Here is a 14,252-nt window from a genome sequence, read left to right as displayed (position 1 = left end):
GTGATGGATCTTGTCATCCCTTTTCAGAAAAGGCATCTAGACTCAAGAGACTGTGCCTGGGCTGTAAGCCCTGGTGAAAGAGCTGTGTGCTGGCTTGCTCGGGGCTACCACATGCCAAGGCAATCGTTAATGTGAACACATTTCCTCAATATTCCGCTGCTCAGGCTGACTCCTCGCTCGGCATTTAAGACGTTTCCCATGGTAAATAAAGGGCTATTACACAGAGTGTGAGGTATTGACTGTTGGAGTAAATTAAAATTAAACAGGGGCCAATAAACACTTGTTGCTTTTGCTGGTTTCATTTCTGAACAAACGCGCTAAAATGATGACAAACCTGTGCATGCTGTTTAAGCAGAAATCAATACAGAGACAGAAAATGCTGTTCCTGACTGAAATCACGGTGACAGCTTTCTTTTAGAAAAGCTGAAGATGTGTGGCATACGTACTTACAAGCATTGCCCCAAAAACCATCCCCTTCCAACACAGCTGGCAAGCTATTGTACTTACCTGTGTATTCTTTTCCCTGGGCTGCATCAAAAGCAGCGTGGCCAGCAGGTCAAAGGAGGTGATTCTGCCCCTCTACTCTGCTCTGGTGAGACCTCACCTGGAGCACTGTGTCCAGCTCTGGAGCCCTCAGCACAAGAAGGACATGGAACTGTTGGAGGGGGGCCAGAAGGGGGCTACTAAAATGATCCGAGGGCTAGAGCACCTCTCCTATAAGGACAGGCTGAGAGAGTTGGGCTTGTTCAACCTGGAGAAGAGAAAGCTCCAGGGACACCTGATTGCAGCCTCTCAGTACTTAAAGGGGGCCTATAGGAAAGATGGGGACAATAATTTTAGTAGGGCCTGTTGCAATAGAACAAGGGTGAATGGTTTTAAACTAAACCAGGGTAGATTCAGACTAGATATAAGGAAGAAATGTTTTACAATGAGAGTGGTGAAACACTGGAACAGGTTGCCCAGAGAGGTAGTGGAGGCCCCATCCCTGGAAGCATTCAAGGCCAGGTTGGACGGGGCTCTGAGCAGCCTGATCTAGTTAGCGGTGTCCCTGATCACTGCAGGGGGGTTGGACTAGATGACCTCTGAAGGTCCCTTCCAACCCAAAACATTCTATGATTCTATGATCTATGACTTCTTAACCTCATTGATTAATACTTTAAAACATCATAGGTAGTCCCTACACAGATCACTTTCATGAAGTTGACATCAGCTCATTGATTAATACTTTAAAACATCATAGGTAGATCACTTTCATGAAGTTGACATCAACATATTTTCATGTCATGATGATTGCTGTACATCTGAACCTTGCACTTCATTACTAACCATCACCAAGTCCAGCACTGCAGGCATTGAAACTAAATGAAAATATCCTATCTTCACTCTGCTTTTTAACCAATAACCGAGGTCACTTTAATCTTGCTGGAATGGGATGACTTCTTTTTGCCAGCACCCAACGCTTTAATTCAAGCACTTTTCTTTGGCTTAATGTTTTCCTGCCTGCATTTCTGCATAATTAAAGCCCTTCATTGTGGTCAACAAAGTTAATAATATCCATTTATCTTAGGTAAACTGGCAAATGTCCAGTAATCACCCACTTGTTTCTACCACCAGCTCCTGTTTCTCCTTCACTTCTTTTTTTTCACCAAATACGCTGGAAGTTGAGCCTGGATACTACAGCAGGTAGTAAAATAGTAATAAATATATTCTCAGGAAGCTGTGGCTGTAAGGGCTCCATTGCCTACAAAGTCTATTGTAAATTATGCATTGCTGTTTAGTATCCTTGACATTTTTAGTAAGTGCAATAAAACACCTTTATGGAGTTGGAAAGAACTGTATGTCAGCTCAAGGGAGAAAAAGAACAAATGAAAGACATAATTGTTTTATCTACAATAGATTTCTTTAGTAGATTACTACTGAAATGCAGACTTTTTCCCTGTCTGCTAGGCAGGATTAAAACCTGGAAGGCTCCATAAGTCATTCAGCCAGCCATTAGATTAGAAAATAAGGTGCAGAAAGGAAAACCAAAGAAAATTGCAACTGCTAAGTTCAGAGCTACAGCAAGGAGTTACATTTGCCACCATTTTAAAAGAGAACAGAGGGATAGGAGGGTGACCAGGTATCCATCAGCAGCTCTCCAGAGGTCCATCGGCATCACCTAAATCCCCAGAAACTTTTCTGTGCCAAAATCTAGGACTTAAAATTAGGCTTTGAGCAAGATAAAATATTACTTAGATCCAGAAGTAAGAAACTAACTAACAGAAAGACTTCAGTTTTCTTTCACCTTTAAAGCATAAGCAAGCTCTGCTCTGCCTTCCTCCATGATCACAGCCCAAAGGACCTCTCTACTGCTATGGTCAGGGCTGCAGTGAAGTCCTATAAAGCAGATATTCAAAGACATTTTCTTCTGTTTCCTGTATAGAAAAAAATTACCCTGAATTCTCATACAAACATCCCTGCAGTAATTTATTTTCCTGAGGAATACTTCTGGCTTGCACTCCTGTTCTGGCCTGGAGAACGGTCTTTGAGATAGGAGACTGTCCTGCCAAAAAACCTCATTTTTCTATATAGCTTTCCCACCTTCTCAAATTGCTTCTCTTCTGCTTAATAACAAATAAAAACTCCAGATCTGAATGGCACAGTGCCACCCCCTTGAGTCTCCAGACAAAGCAAAATGAAAGATTTCTATCACAGCAAAATTCTTTCTGGTACCAGGGTAACAGGAATCCTGATTCCCTCAAGAACAAGAGCATCTTTTTCAGGTGGTGCCCATGAAAACATCAACCCCCCTTACATCCTACTCAAAAGAAGATGCTCACTGAAAGGCCATTATTTGCCTGCAATATTACGTTGAATGGGAAGGATGTTGTTGTGTTGATCATCTGCTCCAAGAGCACTACCTCAGCACTGGAAAGAATTCAGATGTGGCCTGTAAATATCCACAAATACCTGCCACTTGCTCATACCACATTTACACCAATAAGAGGTACATTTATACAACAGACACACCTCTGTTATGCTGCCCTGCGCACTCATCAGGATTTAAAAATGCCCCAGGCAAACTTGCCACTTGAATTCACTTCAAAAGTCAAGGTCTGAAGGAGAATATTGGATTTTCTTGAGCTTCTGCTTTACACTGGTGACAATCTGTCTGCATGGCTTTTGCACAGCATGCACTCACTGCCTTGGCTCCAGGCTAGCAGGACCCAAGCAAGCTGCTGCCAAGCAAACCCAAGAGCCCCACAGCAAGTGGGGAGCCTTCAAACGAGGGATGGCTGTGTCCAGCTGAAGTGAAGATGAAGTAAACACAGGGCTCCAGAAGGACAATATCAACTCCTGACCTAAGTAGCAGTCATAGCAAGAAGTCAATCTGCACTGAATTTTGCAGCTATTTCCCTGCTTGCTGTTGGACTCCAAACCAACCTGGGTGATCCAGCTGCCATTCAATAACGTTATATTCATCGTAGTTCCTGTCATATCAAACCAACTACCCAGAGAGTGAATCAGTGCTTGTTCACAACCTCCTGGCTTGGCAAGCATGTTGGATGGATACAGGCAGGGCAGAGTGCCCCTCCACTCCCTTGTTGGAGATGATAACTATCCATAAGGAAGTGGAAACTGCCTTCACACTAACAAAACCAGGCCATAATCCCCCTCTCTGCTGGTGCAAGCTTAAAGAAAAATGTCATCGATCATAGCTATTTTCAGAATCAAGTGGTCCTAACAAATGTCCTGCATTAAGCAGTCAAACCTGGGACATTTGATGTCTAGTGCCACTCACCAGTGTTTTTGTCTTGTTTGTGTATTTTTTCCCCTTGAAAAGATGTTTTGGATGATCTGTGGATCTGCTTTCCTTGGATGAAATGAATGCCTTTCATTTTAATTGTCGTTTTCAATTGCTTTCAGTCTGCGATAACAAAGAAGATGAAAACTGATTATTATTTAAATCAGCTTTTACTTCAGAGAAATGTGTCTTGACTTAAAACAAGGCATTTGAAATTATAACTATCTGTTTTGAAAAATAAACTTCTGTAATTAAATTAATTTAAATTAAACTAAATGTTTACTGCTTAAAATTTTAAAGGAAGGCAAATTGCTGAATTGGTTAAGTTGCCAACTTGTTACCTGAAACCAGAATTTGCTCAAGTTATAAAACTATTTTGGACATTTGGACTCTCTTTTCTAAGTGATAATATTAATTTTCCAAAATGAAAATATTAATTTACAGTTAATCAAATATCAGTTTAGTATCTCTTTCTTTCAAAATATGGACAGAAAAAGTAGAACAGTTTCTCTTCTTCCTCTGGTTTAGGACAAAAGATATAATCAGAGCAGATAAGATCCAGTAGTTTCAAAATCTTAAAAGGCATGATGACAAGAAATAATTTAATAATTTAATAAACAAATTTCATTTGTTTATTAAATGATGTTTTGAATACGAAACATTTTTCATTAACTTTTTTCCCTGATATATCTACTCACTGAATGTAGTTTTATTAAGTTAATCATTAAAATGCTTCTGTGCATTTAATTGAATTTTATTCCCCTTTAAATGTAATTTGACACAAATTGCACATAAAACATTAATCATCCAGTAGAAAGGAAATGTATCATTCATCATCTTATATAGTGAAAATATGAGATGCAATGATCAGAATAAGTATATGTTAAGCTGTGTTACTACTTACAGACACATACAAAATCCCACATACATATCTATGTGGGTCTAGATGTACATCTCCACATCCACTTACATATGGTATATGTATACAAATATTGTCTTGGTTAGCAGAAAAATGCCAAATTTATTCTGAAGACTTATTAATTCCCAGATCAATTTGTTTTAATGGCTATTCATCAGTAAGGACTAACCTGTCTTTGGTAAAATAATTATAAATTCAAAACAAGATTATAATAGATTATTTAAATCAAGACTCCCCATTTACCAATTTAAATTATAATTAGAATTAGCAATTTACATCATTTTGAATTAAACTAATTCAATCAAGCAAGGACATTTTTTATCATGAAAGTATTCTAGAAGTTTTACAGAAAATTGAATTAGAATGCTATCTACTCAAAAATTCACAACAAAATAACACAAGTTATTTAGAATTAATATATTTGCACTACATATGCTCTGTAAATAAAAATCATATTTTGGTTCAAGTTAGCATATTCCAGATCCAGGGTGTGGGATGTTCCTGAAGAACCTGTTTTCTGAGTCCTCCTTTGCCACATGTATGATGTAATGCTTTCTACCTGAAACATTATTTAGTATATATTTCCTGTTAAAAGATGGGTCTAAAGCAAAAGAAGAGAATTTAGAAACAAGTTATAACCTGACTTTTTCCAGGCTGTAGTGTAATAAAATCATTGAAAATGAGAATAATCAGTTGTGCCTGTATCCAAGCTCAGATCTGGTACAAGTAGTCAGGGCTTTAGCATCTCTCTGACCCTCATTTTCATATGTTGTTTCAGGAACTTTTCTGCTTAAACCCCCCAACCAGCATCTGACTAGGCTTGATACCAGAGTTGTACAGGAAGGACCATCTGCAGGTCTTGGCTCAGGTGCAGAAGCACCTGGGATGGCCAAACTGACTGGATGTCTGCCTCCCCAGCTGCCATCCCCATCACATCTGGATTTTCAGCCTCTGAAGAATGAAGATTCTGATTACAAGAAAAAAAATTCGTATGGACAAAAAGGAAGAGATATGCCATACTGTTCAGCAAAGGTTTGCTTTAGGTCTTGTACTACTCAGCACCGCAAAAGACTTGGGTGAAGGACGACAGAGTTTTTAATACGCATATGACACAACTCTAGAAGAAACTTCCAGTCCACCGGAGGACAGGATGAATATTGAAAATCATCTTTTTTTTCACATCACCTGGGCAGGAGTCATCAACAGTGCTCACATGAAAGGGGAGCAACCACTCACACTGCAGTTCTGCAGAAACAGGCTATACCTTGTAGTGGATCATGATCTGAAAATACACCAGCAATGGCATGAGCAAGGCAAACAGTAGTATGAGACATAACCAGGAATAGACTCTCTGAGAACATATCCCACAGTGATAGCTTTGGCTGATCTGTTCTTTCCAGGTTTTCACTCCGCACTTCAGGAAAGATGGACTTTTGAAGAAAGTGCAGAGGGTAGCAATAGAAAGAACCCAAGTTCAGGAAAAGAGAAAAAGAGTTGGGGGATATTTAGCCTGAAGGCAAAGTAGGGTGGTAACCAGTTCACCCATCCATTTCTAAACCCATTCTGGACTCGTCATCCTAGGAGTTACACATATGCTGTGTGCCATTCATTCTGTGACATTTTGTAATTCTAAGCAAGCTACTAAGAAACTAAGGTAAGATTTACCTGATCAAACGCAGACATTACAGTGCAAGCACATTTCAGACTCCTTTGATAACCAGAGGAGGGAAATTCACTCCTGCTGTAGCAGAGGTCCATGCTTGTTCCTGAGAATCATGACCTACAAATTCCCTAAGGGGAACTCGGGGTGATTAGCTTGGGCGTAGGTCATTAAGTGGTAGATACCTAGCAAGCAGAGATGAATCCCATCCTAAGTTATTCAAGAGCATTCTTTATTATTAAAGAGAGCCTCTTTAAAACTACTGTTTTTGCAGAATTAGAGATTACATCTGTCAAAGGAACTATATTTTTCTGCTATTAGCTGAAAAGTGTATGGTTCAGGTGTGGTATGACATAAAACACTTTCCATTTTCAATACAGCTAATACCAGTGTCAATTAGCCTAAATACAACTAATAAACAGAAGAAAACCGTGACTTAATTTGCATTAAAGAAAATAATAGGATGGAATAGGTGGTTCATTTTCTAATTAGGAAGTGCCAGCAAAATAGTATGAGATGTGCTAAAATGAATGTTAGCTTAAGTACCTTCCAAGTTAATAAGCTCCAGTGTTTGAGAGCAGAAAAGCCTGGTCTAGTGGGAGTTAAATGGCAGTGCTTCTTATCTAGGAGACATATTGCTAACTGGAATAAATAAGAAGGAACATACAAGAAAAGTCAAAAAGGATCTGAAGACATTACAGAAATTTTGGGCTTGTTGCTAAAGAAAACAAAGCGTACTGTCCTTTAAACATATGAAATATAGCAGAGAGTTTAATCTTTTGGACCAGAATTAACTCCCAGAAACCAGTTCATCTGGAATATACAAATTAGTATCCCTTTCAGTCTTTCCTCTCTGAGAGTGACCAGTGCAGCCAGATGCTTACTGAAACCAAAAACCTAATGTTTACTTACCAAAGTATTTCAGAATCGAGAGTCACTTTTCATTTCTTAACTACTGAAGTGGTTACATCCTGAAGAAAAGAGCACTATTTAATAATCTCATGTGATGAATAACAATACCCTAGAGCATGTGAGTCCCTGTCCTCACTGAGGGTTAGAAAGAAAAGTGGATCAAATACAATGACTGTAACAAGGGGCAAGGGAGGATCTGTTTTGAATGTATAGTGTTATTAAGAACCTCAGATGAGCAGTAGAGGGTCATGCCCATGACCTTTCACTGAAAGTAGTGCAGATGCTTAGAAAAGGACTTAAAAAAAACGGGCAAAATCTGTAGTGATCCTTCCCTACCGTACCTTCTTCATACGAGGAATGGCTGAGGGAACTGGGGTTGTTTAGTCTGGAGAAGAGGAGGCTGAGGGGAGACCTGATCGCCCTCTACAGCTACCTGAAAGGAGGCTGTAGTGAGGAGGGGGTCGGCCTCTTCTCCCTGGTAACAGATGATAGGACGAGGGGGAATGGTTTGAAGCTGTGCCAGGGCAGGTTTAGGCTAGACATTAGGAAAAACTTCTTCACCGAAAGGGCTGTCAGGCTCTGGAATGGGCTGCCCAGGGAGGTGGTAGAGTCCCCATCCTTGGAGGTATTTAAAAGAAGGATAGATGAGGTGCTTAGGGACATGGTTTAGTGGTGGGATGGCAGGGTTAGGTTAAGGGTTGGACTCGATGATCTTAAAGGTCTTTTCCAACCAAAGCGATTCTATTCTATGATTCTGCACTTCTGCTTTCCTTACACCTTCAGTGAGATAAGGAATTCTTACAGGAATGTTCCCATTTGCAATGTGATGTTTAGCAGCTATCAAAGGGTCCATTTTCCATTAATTTCTTTTATCTCTTTTTAAAATTCTTTATGTTTTTGGCATCTAAAATAACTTGGGCCAATGACCTCCACATTTTAGTTATGCACTTTGCGGAAAAGCATGCCTGGTATTGTTTTTAAATCCACTATCTGGAAATTTTATTGGGTGCCCCTTTAATTCTTGTGCTGCAGAAGGTAGAGACTCACCATTCTCTAGTCTTGTTCTCCATTTCCTTCATTGCAATATCCTCACTCCTTGAATACTCTTTTGTTCTTCAGCAATGGAAGAAACTATATCCATTCAATAGTTTTGCCGTGCTTCCTACTCTTCTAGATAGCTTTTTTGACCCACTGCATCAATGAAAAGAATGACCAGAACTGCAAGCATCACGGGTTTGTCTGGGGGCCTTTCTTCTTGTTTTCTTGTTTTCTTTGACCTCATGTTCCTTATATTCTATTTGCCTTTGTATAACACATTTGAACAGACATACATTTTTTCAAACTTTCTCTCTTCTCTATTCATCTGCTTCAAGATGTCTAACTGCACTGAAAATTAAATTCAACTAATGAAAGACACCTCAGCTAGGGATTCTGTTGTTCATTCTAAGGCTTTCAATGTTTTTTCTTTGTGGTCCAAATGAAAATGCTGATGCCCGAACAGCAAGTCTAAGACTATTCACAAAGGACGTCAATGCATAGACCTTTTAGATTTAGTGTGTTGGCACCAGGGTGATCCTAGATGAAAATTGCTGATGCAGAGGGTTAGTAGTTGTTGACCTGTGCAATGGATTTACACAATAGGACTCTAAAGGTATAAATGAAGAATATGGACCAAAGTCCATTTGCTGCATCATCCTGTGTGCATCGGGTTGCCTCCCCTGCCTGCAATACTGTACACCCTATCATAACATCTGAGAATTTGATCACATGTATCCATCTGTAATGCTGCCTCTTTAGCAAGGTCGGGTTGACTGGTGGGCCAGACGAAGAATCAGACACGTTAGCTGGTTCTACACATTCTTCACTAAGTGATGGAAAGGTGTCCCATTCAGACAGGCTTTTTTGCTGGCAGTGTGTATCCTGCTTACTTAGAGGAACAATGATAGCAATGCTTATACCAGACCTAGAGATGTGAGAGAATGACGAGATGCCCCTGGGCATCTCAAAGCCACACCAGTATCACCACCGTCTTTCTTTTAATCAAATGTGGCTTTAACTATACCTTTAACCTGAGTTTCTTCTTTGTATTTGTCCAGAGACACAGAAGTGGCAGAATCCAGGTATTTTGCTCAGAAGGGAGCAGAATGTTTTGACGCAACATAAAAATTCTCCGTTTCTTCTACCTTGTCCATAGTGGTTAAAAATATTAACATCACACACTATTTTTTTTTTTTTTAAAATGTGGCGCAAGAGCACCCCAGTGCAGAACTGTCTGCCTCTGGAAACATCTTCTGAGCGTCTCCATTCACTGAATACAACACAGCTTTACCAGACCACCTCCCACAAGCAGCCGTTCAGCTCGTACTGCTGAACAACCACCACGACAGCTCTCCTAACAGACAGCGTTGCAAGTGTACCCGGTGCTACACAATAGGTGAGCTGTGCAGCACAAATTACACTGAGTTATGTCCTTTCTGCAGATGACTATAAAATTATATAGGGCTCTCTACAGAAGGGACGTAACTTGCCTTCTGCAATGAACACAAATGTGTGGCATGAATCATGAGGACAAAGATGAAACTGATTCTTTAATAGCTAATTGCTTCACAGGGGAGAGATCACCTTCGTGGGGAAAAAAGGGCCTCTAAATTTAATACAAAGCTGATGCCTCTTAAAGCCTTCATATAGAACTGAGGAGGGGATTGCTTCCTTCATACAGTATTCTGTGTCCTTTCTTCCTAATTTCTTGCATGTAAGCTAGCCAGTTGGTTTCCAAGCTCAGGATGTATCCCAACTGCGGCTGAGTTTCTTCCAGGACACAGGTTCATTCTGTGATGCAACATAAAGTCAAAGAGCTCCAAAACGTCATTTTTCTTCAGTACCTGTTCTTTTCCTGATGTTCTTTTAGCCATTTTAGGGAAGACCTGGCCACTGTTCTCTCAAGCTTGAGTGTTATTCATGGTTACTACTGGTGTGTCTGGCCATGCGAGGGAAGGGACAGCAGCAGAGCATGACCCCCAGGGACTGTGACTATCATTTGAGACTTCTGTTGCCCCTCCCCACTCTGCAATCCTGTGTGCAGAAGGTGGCATTAGTCACAGACCAGGAGAGGGCTCACAGCACTGGAGAAGGGTCAACCATAATGCTACTTGTACAGGTCTATCTAGACCGAGGCTTCCCTCTGAAGGTGGCAGGTTCCTGTCTTAGGACAAAATACAGAGTTTTTCCACAACTACTTTACTGTTAAAAGCCTTACTGTTAAAAGCCACAGAATTTTCCCAGAAGGTCAGCATAGGACGGTGTGTTGGAACCACCTCCTTACATGTCCTCTACCAGCATTGTAAGACAAAAGGGGGTTAGCTTGGGCTTTGCTTTTTCTGTCCACTAAAGGAAAGGGTGAGGACTGAGCTGTCCTCCCTTTCAACCCTTTCTTTTGCACACACACAAGCACAAATGCAAACTCTTGACCAGATCATCCAGATCACACCCAAATATCCCACCCACCCAAGCTGGTGGTAGGAGGCAGAAGAGCCTTGGTTCTGCCTTATCTTCATCAGCCACTGCTGAGACATGCAGAAGAGCTGACACTTTAGGAAGAGCTACCACTTTAGGAAGAGCTACCACTTAGGAAGAGCTACAGTAGCTTTCTTCTTCTGGAAGCAAAAAGGACCCAGACACTGAGTCACACTTCTTTTCCCATATCCCTCTTGGCCTCAGGCTATTATAAGCCATGCCATTAGAGAGTAATGCTTTTGTCATTATTCTTCTAGCTCTGGATGTCTGGTTGAATACAATATCAAGATTCCCATGTCCTCACAAAAATCAGCTGCTTCCTTACAAAAATCAATTTCCTTTAATGACCCAAAGGCCTGACCTGAATTGAATTGGTAGATCTATCTGAGAAATAAACAATCTCATATGTCAAGAAGTAGAGCAACTCCAAAATTCAGTACTCAACTTTGAAATGACGTACCATCTGCTGTTGCCAAAGACTGTTATATTTAATATCTCTGAGTCAAGAGATATGGACTATGAGACCATGGGAAGGAGCAAAAAATTTATACATTGGTGAAAGTGTTTCAGCAACACCAATACTTTTCAATACCTTTTGGAGGAGACTAACACTGAACACAAACTTTCCCTTCATTCTTCCCCTCAGTAACAGCAATTGCTGCAGTTACAACTTTTCAAATGGCACAAGGGTGGGTACGTTGACACGAATTTGGTTAATCATGGAAAATTTCTATGTAATCAAGACACACGAGGGACCTGGCACTGTTTCAGATGGTAGAGTGCTTTACTGAGAGTGGACTTTTATGGGAGTCATCTGCTGACAATTAAACTTCACAACTCCCTTTAACTGTAAGTGAAGAGGCACTATTCCCATTTTGGATGGGGAGGAACTGGAGAGGGATTTCAGTATATTCTGCAGAATCAGGAATCAACATTTCCTGCTTCTAGAACCACTATTCCTTTCACTGAAGAATGCTCCTCAAAGATTTTTACTACTTGCCACCACCACCACCTCTTTGCTCAGTTTCCCAGTTGATTATTTTCTTTGAAGATTCCTGTTGATTTAAAGTCTTCCTTTTTATTTTCACATAGCCATTCCAGGAAGAAGGACATAAGCCTGTTCGCTGTATGAACCTGCCATGTCTAGAAGCTTCTCTTCTGTATATTGTGAATGGCCTTTATTTTTTGTGCATTTTCTTAAGGTGAAGAATGTTTCTGCTTAGTCTTGGACTCAACAGGAAAAATTATTTGATCTGCAACCCTCTTTCCATTCATCTGTATGAAAAGGATGCACTTCCTTAAAAGTAGAAGTGGTCTTTGCATATCCACCAGTTCAGGATGCTCAAAATCAATCCATCATCTATTTAATCATATTTAAAGCTCTTTTCTCTCTGTCCTGCCATAGCCCTTTTCTGCTACTCTAATTGCTCTTTTATTATGTAGTGGTGATAAGTCTTGTCAACATTATTGATGTCACTAGAGCTATTGCATGCGTACTTCCATTTTGATATGAATAAAGGGTGGCGAAGCTGGACGTAAGGGAATTGCACCAGAACTCGATAATGGTCTCAAGAAATATTCCAGTGAAGCCATAGTCCTGCTTAATCTGCGCTCTGAAAAAGGGGAAGAAAAGATTACTTTAGTTTGTCGGTATGTGTGCCCACCACTACACTTTAGCAGTATTTTTAATTAAATGTGGAAACCCATAGAAATCTGCATTATCCTTACTATATCTGGACACAGTGTCTGGGTACAAAGGTGACCTCTTCCTAAAAGTATTTCTCCATTCTCTGTCTACAGTGATATTCTTCATAAATTTATTCTATTTCACTGCCTGGGACCAGCAGACAAGACCTCAAGAAAAACACTGAATGACTGGAGAATAATCAGATCTACACTCTGTAAAAGAAATGAACATTTAACCATTTCTGTTTCCTCAAGATCAAATTCTTTGTAGACAGCAAGTGTTGCAATACACAGCTATAGAGCTTGATACTCCTGAAAAGAATTACCTTACACAGGAAGTATTTAAAGCAGCATTCACAAAGGCGAAGCTTCATTTTTAGGAAGGTCAGTTTGCTCAGGGCAAAGTCACAAGACACTCTTTTCCCGCTTTTGTAGGATAATATATCACCACATCAGTCATGCATAGAAAACATATATTTAGGGTTTATGAGCTGAGGGGAGATAATCTAGCCAAATCCCCATCGGCAAATCAAAACAAACTAGAGAATAGCTCCAATATCTGTGCAAAGCCTACAAACTTGACTGCTTTTCAGAGCTCCATAAAACGATAGAACAAGATCCTGTGACCAAAGAATGAAGAAAAACAGGGTATGCATGTTTTCCTCTGCCAGCGAAGATCAAGAAAAGTATCTGCTGATGTAGCATTTCAGTAAGTAATTTCTATGTGCAGAGGTAGGGGACCAACCAGAGGGATTTAACGAGAAAGGAGTACCTGTCTTCTTTTGAGTATCAGCTAGAGCTGTGGATCTTGGGGTAGGACCTGAGATGAGGACACAGGTCCACAATGAATGGTTTTCCCTTTGGCCGGTTGGGGTCAGCTGTCCCAGCTGTGCCCCCTCCCAGCTTCTGGTGCCCCTGGCAGAGCAGGGGAAGCTGAAAAGCCCTTGACTGGTGTAAGCCCTGCTCAACAACAACTAAACCATCAGTGAGTTATCAACATTCTTCTCATACTAAACCCAAAACACAGCACTGTGCCAGCTACCAGAAAGAAAACTAACTCTATCCCAGCTGAAACCAGAGGCAGAAGTCTGTCACTTTTTGTGACAGACTTTGGGGGCTGATAGAGTCCAAGACACAGACAGGGGGCTGTGGTTTTTCTAAAGTATATTTGTCTGGTCAGTACCCCTGTACAAGCCAATAGTTTTCCAACATGATCTTCCAAGCAGAAGCTGGGATATTTGCTCTTCAAGCCAAGAACATCAAAACCTGTGATCATGTTCAGTTATAGGGCTTTATTTCCATTATGTCTAATGTCTAATGTAGATATAATAGATTTGTCTTCTGGATATTTATACATACAATGGCACAGTTATTAATAGCTCCTCTCTGCTTGGCTCAGAAGAAATATTTTTAAGAAGACGGGGATTCTTTCTACATGTGTTTTTCAGAACCAGGTACTCCTGATGCCCTTCTAGCACCAGCTCAGAGCTCGCTATGTCCTGCACAAAAGATACTCTCCAGAAGATAACACGTTTGTCCAGACGAGGAAAGGGCAGAGATACTCAATGCCTTCTTTGCCTCGGTCTTTAATGGCTTGACGAGTTATCCCCAGGGTACCCAGCCTCCCGGACTGGAAGATGGGGACAGTGAGTGGAATAAACCCCCCATAATCCAGGAGGAAGCAGTTTTTCATCTGCTATGCCACTTGGACATCCACAAGTCTATGGGGCCGGATGGGATCCACCCAAGAGTGCTGAAGGAGCTGGCAGGGGAGCTTC

This window comes from Egretta garzetta, unplaced genomic scaffold (genome assembly GCF_000687185.1).
Source record: "Egretta garzetta isolate BGI_Z169 unplaced genomic scaffold, ASM68718v1 scaffold323, whole genome shotgun sequence".
Lineage (NCBI taxonomy): Eukaryota > Metazoa > Chordata > Aves > Pelecaniformes > Ardeidae > Egretta > Egretta garzetta.
Note: the sequence above shows the minus strand (reverse complement) of the source record.